This window comes from Rhinopithecus roxellana, chromosome 2 (genome assembly GCF_007565055.1).
Source record: "Rhinopithecus roxellana isolate Shanxi Qingling chromosome 2, ASM756505v1, whole genome shotgun sequence".
NCBI lineage: Eukaryota > Metazoa > Chordata > Mammalia > Primates > Cercopithecidae > Rhinopithecus > Rhinopithecus roxellana.
This window is the reverse complement of record NC_044550.1, coordinates 190437452-190459355: the sequence shown is the minus strand read 5'-3', so window position 1 is coordinate 190459355 and position 21904 is coordinate 190437452. Positions and strand designations below refer to the sequence as shown.

Below are 21904 nucleotides of genomic sequence, written 5' to 3'. Positions count from 1 at the left end.
GCATCACCATGCCCCACTAATTTTTAAAATTTTGTGTAGAGACAAGGTGTTCCTATATTGTCCAGGTTGGTCTCCTGAGCTCAAGCAATTCTGCCTTGGCCTCCCAAAGGGCTGGGATTACTCAGGTGTGAGCCATGGCGCCTGGCCAGAGAAAACTGTTAAACAGGATTAATTACTCTATAGAACCTTTAGTTGACATTATATAAATGAAAGTGGAACATTTCAATGAAACTACCTTCTTTTCTTTAAAATAGTTTCAAAATCTCCTTGAGAAGGATACATGGTGTGTCAGTCATCTACAATCATGTGAAGGACACCAAAGTCAGCTGAGGTGAGGCAAAGAACCAAGTACGATAGAGCCAGGCTAGTGATTTAAGATGCATAAAGACATTTGTTCAGAATTGGAAAATTTTACAGAATCCAAAAAAACCTCACAACATATCTAGCCATCCAAAATATATTTCACAAGCTTCTCAGTGCACTCAATTTTTCTTTAGGAGATTAGTCAATGTTTTGGTAATCAGGCTTTGGGAAGCCAATTTAAAACTCTGCTTTTCACAGAGAAGGTGATCAGTGCATATTTGTTGATGGAGTGGCTTTAGATGGCAACACTTTGAGCTTTACCCTGAAGGAAATACATGCTGGTTGATTAACATTGTGTAAAAATAAATTCATAGCAGTTAGAACTCAAAGTAATTACATGAAATTTAAACCAGTGAAGATATTAGAGTGGTAGGACTTTTCTCCCTTAATTTTATGGAGATGCTGTATGTTTTTTCATAGATAGAAGTTGAGAAGAAATACAAGGTTTGCCTAGCACCATGTACAAGTGGGGAGGCTCAAGCATCTGGCTCATATCCAGGTGAACTCTGCAAAAGCAGCCCTGTGGACTGAAGTAGGTAGCTTCACCCTGTGGCCATATCCCTCAGGCTTTGATATCTATTTTGTCTTGTTGTGACACCAGTCAACAAGATTTCATTCTGTCCCAAGCCACAAAACAAGCTGATCATTTGATTAGCCCACACTCTGCAAAAGCCCTGTGCTCAGTGCACAGTCATGTGTACATATTTGGTTGTGCATGTCCAATATTTAAGAGCCTCCAGCAGAGCCCAGGGGCAGAAATAGAGACACTCCCTTGGGCTGAGCTCTACCCCACTCTTCTCTGTGGGTGTCACACTGCTCAGAAAGAAGTAGGCAGAACAGCTGGAGTGAGGCAGGGCTGTTGGCAACAGAACGTGATGTCAGAACCCACTTGGCGAAGAGCACCCATTGGTAGTTACATTCAGAGTGCCAGGGCTTTTCAAGCTGCCAAGAGAGAATGCTTGTGGGTGGGTGGTAGAACAAAAAGGCAAAGGGAACAACGCAAGCCCATTTCCAAGGAGGGGTGAGAAATAAGCAACAAAGAAGATGCCCTCAGATATGTGATGTATCAGTGGCTGTTCTGGGGGTGACGCCATCTGTATTAAGTGAGCTACCTACAGATAAGGTAAGTTGACAGCTTGCTTGAGGAGCTGTGTATGAGACACAGTTCTTAAAACACCAAGATGGGCTTTGTGGGCTTGCTGTGATTCCACACAGGGTCAGAGAGGGATGCAGGGCTGCTGGCATCTCTGCAACAGCAGTCTTGGAACAGGGAAATAACTTGCTAGAACTACAAGGCTCTCCGGTGACTTCTGGACCAGAAAAGAACTTCCTGAATATCAGGAAGGTGTGTTTATGACATCCCAGGAATGCACCAGGCTTGCCAAAGCAGATTAATAGTCCAATTTACCAGACATGATCCTGTGAAAATAAGAATCTAAATATGAATAGTGACCTCCTGGAGACAGGAAATATTAATATTTAGTCTATTGCCTCCATATATGTGGGCATTGTTTGTTCCTTTTGCCTTTTTGTTCTACCCATCCACCCACTCATCGTCCTTTTCTAGCAGTCTAAAAAGAAGCAATGGGCCCCGCAAAAAACAAACAGTTTCCTAGCTAGAAAAATACCCAATAAATGTTACCTCAGTCCTTCCTATGAATCCCACCTCCTTCTGCTTGTTTGTATCACTTTGATACATATGATATCAAATTCTGTAGCTCTTTTCCATATTCTGCTCTGTAATTGTTATCTGTTTTATTAAATTTAGTCTCTTCCGAATCAGAAAATAAAAATTCCTGGAGGATTCCTTAAAGATGAGGATGTACATTATGCATTAGTTAGCTGGGGCAGCTATAACAAAATACCATCAACTGGGTGGCTTCAATGACAGATGTTTATTTCTCACAGTTCTGGAGGCTGGGAGTCTGAGATCAAGGTGCCAGCATGGTTGAGTTCTGGTGAGGACTTGCCTCCTGGCTTGCAGATGGCTGCCTTCTTGATGTGTCCTCATATGACAGAGAGAGAAAAAGGTCTGGACTCTTACTCTTCTTATAAGGACACTAATCTCATGATGCCCCCCCCCATGACCTTATCTAAACCTAATTACTTTCCCAAAGGTCCCACCTGCAAATACCATCACATTAGAGTTTAGGGTTTTAACATATGAGTTTTGGGGGAACGTATATTCAGTTTATAACAGGATTCATATTTTATTAATTGGTATTCTATCTAATGCATAAAGGGTGAACTGTGGACAATATAGAGTTAATGTTAAGTGTTTTTTTTAATTTCTTTAGTACTTGACACAGTACAGTTGCAATCAGACATTAGAAACCTTTTGTTGATTTATTAGATAACCCTGTATGTTCATGATAAAGTTTGTGTTTTTGATTTTGAATCTATTTGGTGAAATGAAGTGGGGAGTTGCACAACTATTTGGTGAATCTTGATTAAGTCAATCCACTCTTCACACCCACTAGGTTGGCTATAATATAAAAGACAAACGTAACAAGTGTTGGTGAGGATGTGGAGAAATTGAGACCCCTGCATATTGCTGGTGGGAAGGTAAAATTGTACAACCACTTTGGAAAACAGTTTGGCGGTTCCTCATCATGTTAAACATAGAGTTACACGAGTGAACAGAGAGTTAAATATATGACCCAGCAAGTCCACTCCTTCACATCTACCCAAGAGAAATGAAAACATGCTCACATAAACACTGGTACACAAATGTTCAAAGAAGCATTATTCACAATAGCCAAAAAGTAGAAATGATGTAAACGTCCATCAGCTAGAGAATAAATAGACAAAATGTACTATAGCCATTAAATTGAATGTTATTTAGCAATAAAGAGGAATTTTTTATTGATACATGTTACATGCCACAATAGGGATGAACCTCAGAAACAGTATGCTAAGTGAAAGAAGCCAGTCAAGAAAGACCACATAGTGTATGTTCTCATTGATATAAAATACCCCCCCAAAAAAGAATTTAGAGACAGAAAGTAGATTAGTGGTATCGTGGGACTGAGGAAGGAAGGAGGTGGTAAGGAGAAAGGGGAATGGAGAGTGACTGACAGTGGGGCCAAGGTTTCTTTGGGAGATAATGAAATGTTCTAAAATTAGGTTATGATTATGGTTGCAGAAGTCTGTAGTATATCAAAAACCATTGAATTGTATACTTTAAAGGAGTGTACTTAAATTATATATTAATATATGATATATATAATTATATAATTCAAAGAGTGTATGTAAATTATATTTCAATAAACATGTTTTTAAAAAGACAAAATGTCCATCCATGTGTACAAGCTAAGATAAACTCCTTCTTAAATGATTGATTTTTGAACAGAGGATCAGAGTTTCCAGTTTCCAACTTGTGTTCTGCCACTACCTTGGACAAGTGATTTGATTTTTCTTAACATAGTTTTATTAACACGCTTTCCAGATCTAAATTTTTAATAATATAACAATAAAACCACCCCCACCACTCTTATATTTTAAAAAGCCTTCTGTAACATAAGAACAAATTATATTTGAATGAAGAATACTGACATTATTAAATTGGAAAATAATGCCAAATAACTCTTCGGGTTAGACTACGCTCATCTTTGGAAACAATTCAGGAAGTTCTACCCATGTTTCTTCACATAGTTGGAATTGAATTTGTGCACTTTGCAGAAAGCTCTTCGTTCTGAATTGAAGATTGCACTTGGGATCAAATTAGATAATGTATGTAAAAGTGCCCTGTTAATTGGTCTACAAATATATGTTATTATTATTATTTATTTATTTTTAGAAACAGCATCTCATTTTGTTGCCCAGCTTGGAGTGCAGTGGTGTGATCATAGCTCAATGCAGTCTCAAACCCCTGGGCTTAAGTGATCCTCTCACTTTAGCCTCCTTGAGTAACTGAGACTATAGGCACCCTACGCACTCGGCTAAGTTTTTTTTTTTTTTTTTTTTTTTTTTTTCAATAGACACGGTATCTCATTATGTTGCCTAGGTTGGTCTCTAACTCCTGACCTCAAGCAATCCTCTTCCCTTGGCCTCCCAAAGTGCTTGGATTACAGGCATTGGCTGGGAATATAGGAAACAATGGGCCAGGCGAGGTGGCTCACACCTGTAATTCCAGCACTTTGGAAGGCCGAGGCGGGTGGATCACAAGGTCAGGAGATTGAGACCATCCTGGCTAACATGGTGAAACCCCGTCTCTACTAAAAATATAAAAAATTAGCCGGACGTGGTGGCGGACGCCTGTAGACCCAGCGAGGCAGGAGAATGACGTGAACCCGGGAGGCGGAGCTTGCAGTGAGTCGAGATCGCACCACTGCTCTCCAACCTGGGCGACAGAGTGAGACTCCGTTTCAAAAAAATAGAAAGAAACAATGCAGCCTAGGATATATTTTAGGATTCTTTAAAAATCAATCCCTCTTAAATCTTCCTGAAAAGCGATGTACCTTCACAAATATTGTAAAATTGACATCTTAAATATTTCATCATAAATTTAAACAGTAGCAAAGGATATTGTTTGTGGCACATTGTAAATATTTATATTTTAAAATGAAGCTTTTCTATCACTCTCCAGTGGAAGTACAGATACCACAGTAATTTGGAATCCATCACCATCGTCCATTTAAAACATTAATAAACGAGCTCCTCTCCAACAGTCAGAAGCTTCACATCATCCTTTTTCTCTTTCAACTTCCATTTCTATTCTACATCTCCAATATATGTTTATCCTAATGTAATATATTTATATTTAATGTCTTCAATTGGTAATTCAATTGGTAATATTCTTCATATAAAATATATGTCCTGTGACTCTATGTGTAAAACAATTTCTTTTGGATTTACTTGTTATTCTAAATACTGGTAATATATATTTGATCAAAACAGCACACATTATAAATTTTGATAAACCATTCTTAGATGACTATTAGGTGGCACAATCCCCCTGGATGATACACAGAGGGCCAGTAAGGTTTATTGGAAGTCTTATATCAAAGAAACACCAACAAAGCACACAGAATCTCTCAAACCATCATCCTGCAGAGAGGAGTGTGTAGGTTCAGGACCTGACTTGTGGAAACCTGGGGCACTAAGAGGAGACAGGGAGCACTTATTTGACTATGTGACAGTGGGGCTTTCTAGAGGTGGGATGACTATCTTAGAAAAAGGAAATAGTTGGAGCTCAGTGAGGCTGACATTGGCTAGAAGCTGCTCAGTGAGGCTGACATTGGCTAGAAGCTGGTGGAATAGGGAAGAACCACTGAAGCTGTGCAGTGAGAAAAAACTTGTTTCTTGTCACCTAAAAAGTACAATTTATTGGAAACCTATCTCTTAATGAGGGGATAGGAGAGGATGTATTATGGTGCCTTGATCAAAGGAATTGCTGGATTTCTTCTTGATTTGGCAATGTGTGATAGGGTAAGTTAGGAGTCAGTAAGATATTGTTAAAGTGGAGGAAAAAAATCTGGAAAGCAGACTATGACAATAGACCTGGCTGGGCACGGTGGCTCATGCCTTTAATCCCAGCAGTTTGGGAGGTCGAGGTGGGCAGATCATGAGGTCAAGAGATTGAGACCATCCTGGTCAACATGGTGAAACCCCATCTCTACTAAAAATACAAAAATTAACTGGGCATGGTGGCACACGCCTGTAGTCCCAGCTACTTGGGAGGCTGAGGCAGGAGAATAGCTTGAACTGGGGAGGCAAAGGTTGCTGTGAGCCGAGATCACGCCACTGCACCCCAGCCTGGGGACAGAGTGAGACTCTGTCTCAAAAGAAAAGAAAAGAAAGAAAGAAACAAAGAAAGAGAGAAAGAGAGAGAAAGAGAAAGAGAAAGAAAGGAAGGAAAGAAAGAAAGAAAGAAAACAGACCCTTGACCTATTGCTAAGTGAAAGAAGCCAATCTAAAAAGACTGCATAGTGTATGACTCCAATTATATGAGACCCTGGAAAAGGCAAAACTATTCAAACAGTGAAATGATCACTGGTTGTCGGACATTAGGAGAGAGGCAGGAATGAATAGGTGGAACACAGAGGATTTTTAGAGCAGTGAAACTGTTCTGTGTGATCCTGTAATAGTGGATACCTGTTACTACACACTTGTTCAAACTCATAGAGCATATAACACCAAGAGAGAACCCTGATGTGAACTGTGAACTCTGGGTAATAACATACCCATGCAGGTTCATTGTTGGTGACAAATGTACAGCTCTGGTGGGGGGCAGTGATAATGATCTGTTGATAGGATGGCTGTGTGAGAAGGGGAGGTAAATGAGAAAACTCTGTACTTTCTACTCAGTTTTGTTGTGAAAACTGCTCTAAGAAATAAAGATGAGAGAGAGGAATAAAAGAGAGGCAAGGGTACCCTTGATGATAGACATCTTCTTAGACAAATAATTTTAGGAAAATGTATGTAGACGTTGAGTATTTGGACATAGTCACAAAATTAACCATGTTTGTGTGCCTTTATTTATTCATTTATTTTTATTTGTTTGTAGAGAAGGGGATCTCACTGTGTTGCTCAGGCTACTCTTGAATTCCTGGGCTCAAGAGATCCTTCCACCTCAGCCTCCCAAAGTGCTGGGATTACAGGCATGAGCCATTGTGTCCGACCTTCGTGTGCCCTTTAGAAAGTCTTCATATACCCTTAGGTATATCTGAAACCTAGTTTGAAGACTTTTGGTCTAAGGTAGGGGAGAGTGAATGAACAAGGAAAATGTAATAGAAAAGATGGATTATTCACTGACTGAATGATTCTTGGATAACTGGGTAGTCAAATGGAAAAAAAAGGATGGATCTTTACATCTTATCAAAAATTAAATTCTGGATGTATCAAAAATTTAAACATAAAAAATAACCAGGGACCCTGGTACATGCCTATAGTCCTGGTTATTCAGGAGGCCAAGACAGGAAAATCGCTTGAACTCAGGAGTTAGAGGCTAGCCTGGGCAATGTCATGAGACCCTGTTTCTAAAAATATATGTCTATATTTCCCTATATAGAGATGTATATATAAAAGTTTAGGCCGGGGGTGGTGGCTCATGCCTATAATCCTAGCACTTTGAGAGGCCAAGGTGGGTGGATCACCTGAGGTCAGGATTTTGATACTAGTCTCTACTAAAAATACAAAAATTAGCCAGGTATGGTGGCAGGCACCTGTCATCCCAGCTACTCGGGAGGTTGAGGCAGGTGCATCGCCTTAACCCGGGAGGTGGAGTTGCAATGAGCCAAGACTGCCACTGCACTCCAGCCTGGGCGACAAGAGTGAAACTCCATCTCAAAAAGAAAAAAAAAAGGTTAAAAAACCCATAAGCATACCGAATACCAGCAGAAACAATAGCGGGAGAATGGTAAGTGTGATTAGTGAGGTGGGCAATGAAGCATACAGCTGGTTTCTGTCATCACAAGAGTGCTCACAGATTGGCGCTGACATCGGTATATTCATATGCTGACTTGTGACATGTTAACAATAAGAATAACAGTTAACCATTATTGAGCGCTTATTATGTTCTTGACACTGTTCTAAGCATTTTACATGTATTAAACCATTTAATCTTCACAACAACCCAATGATGAGAATAATATTATTATCTCCATTTTATAGATGAGGCAATTGAGTCACCAAGAGTTGAAGTCACATGCTAGTTAGGAGTAAAGCCAAGATTTATTAATTTAGGCCGTTGGCTCCAGACCCCAGGGACTAGGTCACCACACTTTACTATGAAACAATGTTTTTCACAATATGCCTTTAAAAAATACTAGACATACCAGATTAATAACTGTTAAATTTTGACAAAGTTGAATCTGCAGTGATAAGTTTAAACAATTTCTATATTTCCTTTAGAAAAAGACTGTCTTTATTTAACAGTTCAGTGAAAGGACATAGTGCTATTTTATCCCTTATATATTTCACTAGGAGAGTATAATTTTGACATCTCTGCAAGGTTATGTCACAATTTAATTTCATAGTATTAAAAAAAACACAGCTCATAGAGTAGAAACACATTGCCATTATGTATGAATTATTTTACAATTATGATTATCAATAGTTTATCACAGGATGGTAGACAAAATAGTCATTCTCTACATTAGTATTCTGCTTGTGTTGAAGCTGGGAGCAAATATCACATTATTTCTTTGGCAGAGTAAATCTGTAAATCTCATTAGAAATACATAAATACCAAATAGCATACCAAATGTAATAGCTTTATAAGATTGTTGTGAAATAATTATTGTGATGTTAAAGAAGATATAAAATAATGTATTGTCAACTGCTTGATAACAAAAAATGCTCTATGAATGCTCTTCAGTATTTAAAAAGGAATTTGTAAGATAAGACCAATTTTTGTTCAAAATTAAATTAAGACTAAGAGAAGCCTTTTTCTCAGGGTGGTAGAGATGGGGAAAGTTTCATTCTTAAGCCTGTACAAATGAATTTTTATTTATTTGAATAAGTAATCTGAAAGAGACTAAAAACTGTATGCCATCACACAGTACATGAAGCCCTGTCCTCAGAAGTATAGGTGGGAGGTCTTATCAACATAGCTTGCTTTATTTCCCATCCTTTTCTACTTGGAAATGGTTTGGGCTGTATCAGAGAAGTTGAAGAGGTACGTGTAATACTCAAGGAAAAAATACCTTCTTCTCAGCTAGTAGGAGAATTCCTTGGGGGCAGAGATAATTTTATTTAAAAGGCAATTTGATAAACCTACAGGTAGAAATTAGCTCAGGTTGGCACCTAGGTTTCCTGCATAACAAAGAAAGGAAAGGAAGGAGAAGTGACTACTTTGCTGGGGAAGAAAGGTTATGAAAAGGAGACAACTCCAGGTGCTCTCTGCATTGTTCAGTCATGCTTTGTGAAGCGGTTTTTCTCCTTGAGGGAAACAACATGTTGTGCTGAGTTCTGTTCGTGGTTTGCACACAGTGAAAAGGTGGCTGATATGTAGGTGACACATGAATAACCCCACTTACTTAATGTATTAATAAAAGGAATAAAGTCGTGGCTGGAATGAGCAGTGAGCTGTGAAGGAACCTCTTCTGCAAATGTGTCAGAGGCCCTTCCTGGAGCCAATGACTCCCCTGAAAGAAAGCACTCTGGGTTATCCACCTACTCTGTCATCTTGGAAGCTGGCAGCAACTCATTCCGGTAATCTCTCTCTTCCACCATCCCTGGTTTTGGCAGTAAAAAATGATAAGCTATTTGAATTTTGGAACTAGAAGGGATTTGGAGATAATTATATTTAATCCCCCAATTTGAGGAATAGAACCACAGTGAAGTTAAAGACATGTGCGATGTTGTATGGCTTATGCTGGCAGGGGACTGTGAGAATCCAGGCTCTGAAATTTTCAACCAATACTCTTTCCACAGCACCAGAAAATATGAAGAAATTTGGAGAAGGAGGAAAAGTCTTACCAGTAAATATAACCAAGGCATCAGCAAAACGATGAAACTGATATATAGCTGTTTTCCTCTTACAAAAGACTTTTTCATCTGACAAGATACACATGATAGATGAAAACATTAAATGTGAAAAATATGTAAGTAGCAGGTGCTGAGCTTTGTATAATGAGTTGTGTGTTTATTTCTTCTTGAAGGTGAGAAACGGTTCAACCACAGCTGGGGTGGGTGGAGAAACATAATTCTTAGTGATGTATAGTGAAAATCATAGCCCACCAGCTCAGCCATACAGCACTTGAAGAGGTCATGATTATGAAGGGCCGCACACAAGAGCCAGATGTATACCAGTGACAAGGAATACGCATTTTCTTCAGATGTCACAAGTCCTCTTTTTCTTTATTGAGTAATGACTATAACAGCATCACTTAGTTCAACCAACAGTATCTGTGATGGGGCAAAAGAAAACCTCAAGACAGTATTAGTGTTCAAATAACACGAGTTTCACAAACATCCAGAACATTTTCCTTTTTGCAATGATTCATAGGTGATTTAAAAAAAAAAAAAAAAAAACTGTAAGACAATTTCCTGTGGTGAATTTATAACCATAGCTTTTGAATTCTTGAAAAACAATGTTTTCAAGTTGGCCATCTCTATGATGCTGGTCATCTTGGTGTTTAGGTGTTCAGAGCCATTAAGCTACAACAAAGCACATAAGTATAAAGTGACAAAAAGAGTCCTTGCCTGTCTCTCCAAGCCAGCAGCTTCTCATCGGGAATAACGGTTTCAGAGGGGAGGGTTAGAAGATTCCTTGGATAGATTCATGGTGGCTTCCAGATGGCTGATACAAAAGCCAGAGGGAGGCTTGGGTAGGCAGTCATTTGATAGCTGGTTTATGACGAGGATAGCAAAATGAATTTCCAGATATATTTCCAACTAGAGGCCTTAGAATCTCTCACCCAGGGTTTCTGTTGTAAATTAAAATTGGTATTCATGACAATGTGCCTTCTAATATGACATATTATGGAGGCAATCATACCAAGCCTATACCTTAGCCACTGTGGAACTGGCCTCTCTAAATATAGAAAACTAAGTAGAAATATTTCATATGTGCAAAACAGCATTGTGGCTTTCTATGTTAAGCATATTTAAACTCTACAGGAAATAGTCCAGGAGGGATATGTGTATGCTTTCCTATAACTTACGACTAAAATAGATTACTTTAATGTTTTAGATCATATGGTGAAACTGCAGTTTTAACGAAAATAAAATATATCTACAGGAATGGTATATGCATATAATGGAATATGTATTAGTCAGGGTTCTCCAGAGAAACAGAACCAATAGGAGAATGTTAATGTCCTCCAGAAACACCCTCACAGGCACACCTGGAATAATGTTTGGCTAAATGTCTGGGCACCGCAGGGCCCAGTCCAATTGACACATAAAATTAACCATCACAGAATATTATTCAGCCTTAAAAAGGAAGGAGATTCAGACATATGCTACAACATGAATGAACCTTGATGACATTATGTTAAGTGAAATAAGCCAGTCACAGAAAAGAAAGTTACTGAAGCCACTTACATGAGGTACCTATAGCAGTAAAATTCATAAAGACAGAAATTAGAATGGCTGTTGCCAGGGGCTAGAGGAAGGAGGAAATGGCAGTTGTTTACTGGGCATAGAGTTTCAGTTTTGCAAGATGGAAAAATTCTGGACATGAATGGTGGTAATGTTGCACGAGAATAAGAATATATGTAATACCACTGGACTATACACATAAAAGTAAACAGGATGGTAAATTTTATGTTAAGTGTATTTTTCCATGTTCAGAAAGAAAAAGAAAAGAAAAAACACTGTCTATGAGAAATATTTACCTAGATGCAAATCAAATGGATTAGAATGTTTCCAAATATTTTAGGAGACCACCTGGATGATGTAAACACCCCCTCTATCAAAGTCATCACACAAGCAGATTCATAATTTCCACAGAAAAAGCTGTGAAATTATTTTACCAGACAGTAGGGATGGAGTCAATATTAGTTCCTCAGTTTACTGCACAGGCATATCATCATTTGTATATAAAACAGCTTCTCTTTCAGTCCCCTGATATACTGAATTTTTTTGAAATAGGGAAAGTTTCAACAATGTGTTTCTATATATAAAAATTAATAAAATTCAAAACAAACATCGATCATTGGTTTTACCTCTAATGTAGTAATCACTACAAAATGCTTTCACATAAATTTCTCATTTGATTCTTAAAACAATCCTGCAACATTTTATTTTTACTGTTGATGAACTTTAGTGTCAGAAAGGTTAAACAATTTTCCTGAAGACACACAGCTAATCCACAGTGGAGCCATCTAGAATCCCATCCCTCAAGGGATGCAAGAGGCAGAAGAGAAATGCCTGAGTGGAGTATCACTCAGGGATCTGCCAAGAGCCAGGCATCCTCTAAAGGGATGATCAAAGAGATGGCATCTTACTCTGTGTGGGCTGCTGTACCAAAAATACCATAGACTAGGTGGCTTAAACAACTTACTTCTCACAGTCCCGGAGGCTGGGAAGTACAAGGTCAAGGTGCCCTCAGATTATATGTCTGGTGAGGGCCCACTTCCTGGTTCATAGATGGCTGTCATCTCACTGTGTACTCACATGTTAGAAGGGGTGAGGGAGCTCTCTGTGGTCTCTTTTAAGGACACTCATCCCATTCGTGAGAGTGCTGCTCTTATGACCTAATTGTCTATCAAAGGTCCACCTCCTATGCATCCAGGGTTAGGATTTAACATATGAATTGGGGCCAGGGGACACAAATATTATCTTAGTTTGTTTTGTGCTGCTGGAACAACATATCTGAGACTGGGTAATTTATAAAGAAGATAAATGTATTTCTCACCATTCTGGATGATGGAAACTCCAAGATTAAGGTGCTGCAGTTTGGTTGTCTGGGGAGGGTTGCATCCTCCTGAGGGGAGGAACGCTGTGCCCCAGCAGGGCACAAGGTGGAAGGGTAAGCTTGCCAAATGAATGCTGTAAGAAACCTCTTTTATAAGAGTTTCAATTCCACTCATGGGGGAGGAGCCCTCATGACCTAATCACTTCTTAAACCCTCACCTCTTATGCTTTCACATTGGCAACACCTGCATTTTGGCGGGGGACATATTCAGACTATAGCAAACAATTAGTTCATAGCAGATGGTAATGAAGGGATGACAGCAACAGCAGGAAACTGTTACCATCCATAATCTCAAAGAGGCGAAGGGAGAGGCTGGGTACTGGAACCTGGTGAAATCAGCAGCTACTGGACACTGAGGACTCTAGAGGAGGGAGTTGGCTATGATTAACTTCCAGCCTGGCAGGGAGGGGCCAGGGAATAAATACCACAACCCCTCTCTGCTTCCATCTTTCAATGATGCCTCCCTTGGAGAAAGCCTAGCAGAAAGTGTAGGGCAAAGAGTGACTAATCAATATGAGCTAATGGGACACACAGCAGAGTGGAGGGTAGACCTGAAAGGCACATGGAGAAGATCTAACACAGACGGGAGAAGGTTAGCTTTATTCAAAACCTTTCAAGTGAGTGATTCATTTGCAGAACTTCCAGGTACTGTGGTAAGTAAGACACATTATTTTCATCAAATTTTAAAAAATTATTATTATTTTTGATTGAAAAATTATAATTGTCTTATTTTTTGAAGAATTCATTTCTTTGAGTTCTCTTAAATAAAACATTGCAGTCTATTGTATTGTGAATTAATAATTTTTTAAAAGTTTAATGTGGGTTTTAATTAATTCTAATTCAGAGGCAAAATTAGCATTTCAAAAACAATTCTAACTATAGGAAAACTGCTACATAGTTTAAAAAGAAAAGAAAGGAATTCTCAATTGGTGGAAAGAACATAACTACCAGACAGTAAGCCTGAATTGCAGTTTTCATTTTTGTACTTCTTTTGTGTCTGACTTTGGGTAAGTCACTTATTCTCATTGGGTTTCAACGTGTTTATCGGCAGTATAAAGAAGTTGAAGTAGAATAGTGATTCCCACATCTGGTTAATCATCAGAATCATTTAGGAATTAACTACCTTCTTTCCTTCGTGTTTTGTTTGTTTGTTTGTTTAGACAGAGTCTCACTCTGTCACCCAAGCTGGAGTGCAGTGGTGCCATCTCAGTTCACTGCAGCCTCTGCCTCCTGGGCGTAATCGATTCTCGTGCCTCAGCCTCCTGAGTAGCTGGGATTACAGGCATGTGCCACCACACCCAGCTACTGTTTTGTATTTTTAATTGAGATGGAGTTTCACCATTTTGGTCAGGCTGGGCTCAAACTCCTGACCTCAAGTGATCCACCTGCCTCTGCCTCCCAATGTGCTGGGATTATAGGTATGAGCTAACACTCTTGGTTGAAAGAGGTTTAATCATTGTGCTGGTCCAAGTAGGAGACAGGAAGAAACCTCAAATCCATCCCCTCAAGGAGTTTGGGGCTAGGGTTTCATTCCTTCCTTTTTTTTCTGGTAGCAACTTACTTTACTGAAATGAATGATACAAATATTGAAGGGAAAAAGGCAGATGGTTTGGTACAGTCTATGGGAAGAGTGAAGATAACCCAAAGATGTGTGTAGTATATTGGTGACCATGGAAAGTCAACCCCATGGCCATGAGTTCCCAGGCTCAAGCCTAGGATGGGCTTGTCAAAGAGATGCTCCACATGCCAGATTCTACGGCCACCACTTCATGCAAGCTGCTTACTCCTGCTCATTCACATAATGAGTCTCCAGAACGTCACACAACCCAGAGTTGTTTTGTAGTTTGGATAATTTCAGTGGCCTATTTAGATAATATCAGTAAAAACACAATACTTTAAACAATGTAAATGTACTCCTTTGTACTCGGCTTACTCTCCTAGTTCTCATGGTCTGGCTTCCTGAGGATTTGAAGATTAGGCCACCTTATTGGTTCTGCTGTTTTACCAGTTTCTCAGCATGGTTCCTTTCCACATCATCCTAGTGCTTCCATAGTGAGGTATGGAAAGTACAGCCATGGCAGATGAAGAGCTCCAGATTGATCCACTTTCCAGGTCCTGGTGGTGGCTCCAGTGTTCTTATGAGGAGGAAAAAAGGGAGATGGAGGCTGTGTGGTGGATGGTGGTGTGTAGGCCTCAGCATGGAAAGCTGTATGTGGCAGGGATGGAAGGCTGGCCTGGAGTGGCTGACCACATTTATTATTAAGCTATATTTGCTTGGCAACACAGTTAGAAATATTGTTACCTCCATTAAAAATGATAGTAATAATAATAACACAAATCACCATTTGTTAGGTGCCTGTTAAATGCCAAGGGCTTTACATGTATTATTCCATTTAACAGTTACAACACCCTTATTCAAGTAGATGTCATATCATGCTATTAGCCCCATTTGACAGATAAGAAAACTGAGACTTTTGAATATATCTTAGGGTGCCTCTAGCAGTTCATAATAATCAAACTCAAACCAGCTTAAACAATAATGAAATGCATTTTTGTGCAAAATAGAATGCCCAGAGGTAGGCAAGCCTTCAAGATTGATGGATTTACTGGCCCAGTAGTGCCATCAGGGAAGCAGGTTCTCTCTACCGTGCCATTTATCAAATCACCCGCATCCTGTGGCTGATTCTCCCCATGGACGTAAGGTGGCTGCCACCAGAAACTGGGCTGCCATTCTTATTTACTTATATTTGACATGCATGAGAGAGAACCCTCTCCCCAGTGCATGGATCATGTGTACTTCCTATGCTGGGTAGTGTCTGTTGTATTTCAGCTTCATTCTTGCCCTTCTCTCCTCTCAACCATCTTGTTGAGAGCCTAGAGTCCCCTGCTACCCAGCTTCCCATTAGATAATGTCATAATGGGAGGCATTACCATGAGGTTGGAAGATGAGAGGAAGGGAGAATACCTCTTTGTTTCCTGGCTTCTGGTGGTGTCTTGGGAGGTGGCTGGTGAGCCCAGTCCTTGGATCCAGTTGGGAGATTCGACTTCTCCACCGGCAGCAGCAGCCATGGATACTTGGGGGTCTTTCCTGATACAGTGATCATGGGCTCTGTGTAATCCCATTTTCCTCTTTGCTTCTCTAGTCCAGGAGAGCTACAATCTTGTGGTAAACTTACTGTCTCCTTTTTACTCCTTCTACCATTCAACAGCCTTGTAACTAATTTTATGAGTTTAAACAATATTAAATTCCCCTACTTTAGATACTTGTAGTGGTTTTGTTTTCTTTGTTGGACACTGTAATACTTGAATTAGATTAGATCAATTTACATCAGATGTGCCCTCCTGGATGAAAAAAAATCTTCATATTCCCCGAATGAATTTTAGACCATTATGGTCCCAATTCCCTGGAACAGTTTCCTCTAAGTCACATGGGATGCATGGAGAAGAGGTAGATACCTAAATAAAGTCTTGTTGCCATTTACAGCACTACAGTATATGGTGTAGTACAAGGTGGAGTATCTAGGGTTGGGCCTGGAACCAAGTGTGTTTGCTGCCAGTCTGTGCCACAGTGTCTACCTGCACATGTCTGGAAGGCAGATTGGGTCACCAGGTCCGGGAGTGCAAGCCCTAAGTGTTGAGACGGTTAGATCTCACAAGCTAGTGTTTCACTAAGGATGTAGGAGTTACAGACAAAATCTACTTTCATCCATTCTTTTCCGCCCTCTGGACTGCCCAATTTTTGTCTTGTGTGTGTGTGCAAGCTCATCGCTCTTCATCATCAACTCATGCAGGAGCTTGCAGACCTGTCATCAGCAGCAACAGTTTCTCCACTGCCATTAAAGTTATGCTGAACAAAAGATACATTGCTTAATAATGCTCAGATTCTTTATTTTGCTACATGACATAGTATTGATTAAGTCCAGGGTCGGCCACAGTCACATCGACTTTTTTCAATGTTCCTGCTAATTTACTGCAGAATCCAAACTGAAGATATAGCATTTGGCTGCAATTACAATCTGTCACTTAATATTTTTCTTTTCCAATATTGAACAGACTTAGTGTATCTTCTGCTGTGTTTAAAGACATTCTAAATCAAGGACAGAATCCAGAGTATTTTTCCCAGAACTATTCTTAGTGGCAAATTCTGGATTTCAAGGGCTACCCACATAGGACTCTCTCCCACATACCCCTCCAATAAATGTCTTCATTAGACTTCTTTTCTTTGTCTTCCTTCCCTCCCTGCCTCCCTCCCTCCCTCCCCTTCTCCCTTTCTCCCTCCCTCCCTTCCTCCCACCCTTCCTTACTTCCTTCTCACTGGAATTCCTGAACGGTTACATGAAATTTAAATAGCTTATCACATAAATTTTACTTATTTCCTGAAGAGCATCTCATTTTATATGCACTGTATAAAATGCATATTTATACAGTTGATTTGAGGATGGGATCTGGGAAGAGGTGACGGTGTAAAGAGCAAATCCTATCATGGGGTGTTACAGTAATAGCTGATCAACTTTATACAACTCCCTCAAGCAGAACAATTCACTTTTCTGTTCTCCTACAGCAGCGAGCATTCTCTTAGCCTTTCTAATTCTGATCTAGAGGGTTGTAGGGGTGATAAAGAGTATCAACAAGGAGCAATTTCAAGGAGGTCCAGTTTGTATCTCTTCCGCAGAAATGAACATGGTGGTGTTTTTGTGTATGGAGCAGAAGCAAGGGAGGTGCCACAGAGGCATGAATAGTATGGCTGGGATATTTCTGGGCCATTGGAGTCACCAAGATCACTGGGGCTGATTCAGGTCCTAACTAGCCAGGACAGGTCCTAGGGCCTGGAAGCTTCCAAGGAGTATGGACCTCATTCCCAGCACATGCATGGGTGCTTTAAGGTGATCCCATCTAAGCAAACATCATCTATGGGTCACTCAATTCTTATGGCCTGCAGCACCTGGGAAGGTGTGCAGTTACTTAAGAACCTGTCTTACTACCCAGGTTAACAACACATTTTAAGACTAGAGCATGTTGCAAAACATTTCTTTGTTTTTTGGAGGGGTTCACGTCAGGCCAAGTTGAGTCACCTTTAGAAAGGTGCCTGGAAATCTCTTTTTCTGCTGTCTCCTGCTTTTCTCCTGCCCTTCTCCTGGGGAAGCTTCTTCTATCCTCCAGGGGCCAACAACAGGTAAGTCCAGGTAGGATTGTGACAGTAGATTTTTACAGCCCTTTCTGGGTGTCTTCTTAGGTGTTTAGACTCTTTGGAGAAGCACATTTACGAGACACATAAACCTTTCTGTTCCTGGTATTAATCATTTCTCATAAATATCTATGATGCTTGTTATGATCAGATACCTGCTTCCTATAAGAGATGAGAGTTGGGAGGAACAAGGTGGGAAAAGGGAAGGGGAAACCTCATCTTGCCACACGCCATAGAGGTACGTAGGCTAAGACCTTGGGCAGCTCTGGGGCAACATCTAGTTGTTTTGAGACCCCCGGGGAGGAAACTGAGAAGATGAAAGTTGCATGAAGTCTAACTCTGAGTGGGGGATGAGGCACGCTGTTAGTGGGAGTGTATGTGGGGTCCACACTGTGGGCAGTCGTATGTGATTGTAGTGACACAGCTCCCTCCACCTACCCATTTGTGCATCTTTTAGTTGCTGGAAGCAGTTATGCTCTTATCTATAGTGAGTATCCTTTCTGCTTTTTAAAATGCTTGGGTTTTCTTTCTATGAATTTCCATTAATGTGCATCTTTAGGAAGAGAAAGATTCTGCTTTATTCATATGGAGTCATTTATACAATATAAACTGAAGTTCAGAGCCTTTATGAGGTACATAAATATGACCAGAGACTGAAAAGCATTGGGAGCATCTACTAAATGTAGTATGTTATTTTTCGTGGCAGCAATATTATTTTAAATACAAATTCTATGGAAAGTGAATATAAGAATTTGTTAGTTAATACCTATAAATCCATTTAAGCTGCTCAGATAAATGGATAATCTAAATAGTTATGGTTAGAAAGGCTGACATGTGTTTGAGCTTGGCAACATAAAACCTTCATCCCTTGGCCTTTTCCCACAGCATTCTGCAGGCAAACACTGGCTCATTTGAAGTTCTGACCTTCAAGATTTCAAAAGTAGGAGCTGAGATGCAGAAGACATATGTCTCTTGAAATGTGTTTCTTTTTAGTCTGACGCTCAAAAGAAAAAATATGTTGATTAATTTGATGGTCATGCACACAAAAGTACACTTTTCCCTGTGAGGCAGTACAATCACGAGGGTTGGGAGTGCAGGCTCTGGAGCCAGACTTCCTGGGTTCACATCCCTCTCCTGCCACTTGCCAGCTGTGTGATCTTCAGCAGGTCACTTAATCTCTCCATGCTTCAATTTTCATCCTTCGATAGCTTGGATATCTGGATGGCAATGTGCCAAATCACATGCCTTTCCTACCAAACACCTTGTTAATTAAGAGTGCTTAACATGTGTCAAGTACTTAAGCAATGCCTTCTTAATTGGTCAGTGTTCTCCTTTGAAAACTGGCACTAACCACTTGGCCTCACAGCAATAAGATTTCCTGGAAAGCCAGTGAAAGGTTATGGAATGGAAAGAAAGCAGGAGGGCCCGGTCTGGGCCAGGAGTTGAGGATGCCGTCGAGGCAGGCAGCAGTAGCCATGCCTAGGTCACTCTTGGGACTGTTCTGGTGCTCAGATTGCCTGAGCAATGGGGATACATCTGACTTCTGAACATTCCTCCTGTTCTGTCAACTCCCAAGATTCAGAGTCCTGGAGACAAGGATATTTGACTAAGTTTCTGGCATAGCTCTTTTTGCCCTCCTCCCCACACTGTATCAGGAGTGGGTAAAAGATATATCTGATCCCCTTGGTTTCCGTAACAGGAGGTGGCAAGGGAAAGTAGGCACTGGGATCTGTCTTCTTGCCAAGATTACATAAAATGGAGAATTCCATCCGTAGGAACATGTGGTGCTTAGAGTGGAGGTGTGTGGATTCTGGGCGGTCAAAAAAAAAAAAAAAAAATCACAAATCTTTGCTAAACTTGTATAAGACTTCAAATTTCTCTCAATAGCCCCACGAGCAGTGTTGTGCTGGTTAATGTAACAACTGCCTGCCTGGTCCTGATTTGTAGCATTTGTCCATTTTCTCAAGGCAAACCCACTCATCATAGCTAATTTCAGGCTACCAACACGACAGCACTGAACACAGCTGGGAAGAGATGCGCAGTAACATACCACTATGCAGCATCTTCACCACACAGCTACAACACATGGAATTAACCTCAAGTGCACAGACAGCAGTGAAATGTAGTACGTGGTTTTTGCTTTTAATGGCAATCACGGTTTTTGCTTTTAATGGCAAAAACCATGATTGCCTTTGTACCAACCTAATAAAATAATTAGAAAGTGATGAGTTTTGAGTATTAATTACCTTTGTTGTTAACATAATTGTAGCTTTATATAATTCAACTTTTAATAATAGCTGGAATTTAATAATTGGTTTACAAAATTTAACAGTCAGCTCCTGTGAGTCATTACGAGCCAGTTCCAGCATACCACTGCCTTGAAGTGGATCAATATAATGTTATTGAGAGAGAGACAAAGAGAAAATGAAAAAAGATTCTTTTCATTTATGCACTAAGACGCTTGGTGGAGAGGCCAAGGGCCTGGAAATTTTGTTCAGTAGCTTGCAGCATTGGGGGCCCTTGGTAAAAGAATAATAACAGTGTCTGACGTTTATATAGCAAAGCACATTTTTATTTAACATTTGCTCATTTTTGAGCCTCACAACAAATCCAAGGGAAAGATAAGCAAGGCATGTTACAGACGAGGGGACTGAAAGTCATTAAGCAAAAGTGACCCCTGACAGGTAGAGCGGACACTAGAATCAGGTCCATGAGACTTGCAGTTCACACACTGTTTTCATACCACCCTGTCTCTTTGAACCCCTGTCACCTCTGGAGCAGCCACTTATTACAGTCAGGGATGTTGTCAGGCCTCATCCTCAGAATTCAGTCCAGGAGGCAATTCCACATCTTCATAAACAAAGAATAAAATAAAGTTAGGCCTACAAATGGGCAATGATAACTGGCTGTATTAGCAGCTGTCATAGCTGACTCCAAGACCAGCCCCAGTGATCCTCACTCCTTGGCGTTCATGTTCTTGGATTACTACACTGAATAGGGCTGACCTGTGTGACCAGTAGGATAGTGACCGCACATGACTTCTGAAGCTAGTGGTAAAGAGCACTGCAGCTTCTGCTTTGTTTCCTTTCATCACTTGTTCTGGGGGAACCCACAGAACAAGTGATGTTCTGTTCGGACCCACAGAAACTGTGAGCGATGATCAATGTTTATGTTGTTTGAAGCCACTACATTTGGGGTTAATTTGTTGCGCAGTAAGAGATACACTGAACAGCTTTCAAAGCTGCGCGATATGGGTTTCGGGTAACGTCTACTAGATACAGAAAGGTTTTAGAGACTCAAGAAACACTTTGAGTAAACTTGTTTCCCTCTTTTCACCAAAGAAACTGAATTTGGGGCCAATATTTGAAACTTTGTGCTATATAACTTCTGAAATACATTGTATTCTTAAAGAGTTTCCAAATGACCTGTTGTCCATAGAAAAGTACATTCAACACTGAATGCATCTGCTACTCTGAAGAGCAAGACAGCTCGAACAGGAATTCACTCAGACAGCTCATAGCACGAAATCATCTCACAGCCTTTCAGACCCCGTCTTCACTGTCACCTTTCATTCTTTTGGGTCTCTGGGCCATGGCAACCCCTGTCTTTTCGGAAAGCAGGAATGGAGGGCTATAACGAAAGAAATGAATTCGGAAGGCAGAGGGCTAGGGACCCTACTGGATGTTGGGGGTGGAACTTTTAAATCATTTGCAAAACATCAGTCCCGACCTCCCCTGGGAGACTGAGCTGTTACCTCTTCTGGCGTCCCTGCCCGCGAAACTTCGCTCCTAGGGAAGTCGCTCGCGTCCTCGAGAGCACCTGAAAGGATCTCGGCGAAGCGGAAGGCTCTGGTGCCAGCTGGGAGAGTCGGCGCCGGATTTCCTCAGCTCCTTGGCGCGTTTCCTCGGAGCCGGGGGAGGCAGAGCACGGACCCCGGAGTCGGCGCCCAAAGCCGCACGGCCTCGCGAGGGGCGGGAGTGCGGGGAGGT

The 21904-nt window shown here is 40.6% G+C and overlaps 1 long non-coding RNA gene across 1 annotated transcript; it reads left to right on the top strand.

Annotated features, from left to right (window-relative positions):
• Nucleotides 1-1136: 1136 nt before the first annotated feature.
• Nucleotides 1137-9877, top strand: LOC115895476. The gene is made up of 3 exons (XR_004055660.1): nucleotides 1137-1486; nucleotides 9363-9519; nucleotides 9742-9877. It is a non-coding gene; the product is annotated as an uncharacterized LOC115895476 (long non-coding RNA).
• The last annotated feature ends 12027 nt before the right edge of the window (nucleotides 9878-21904 follow it).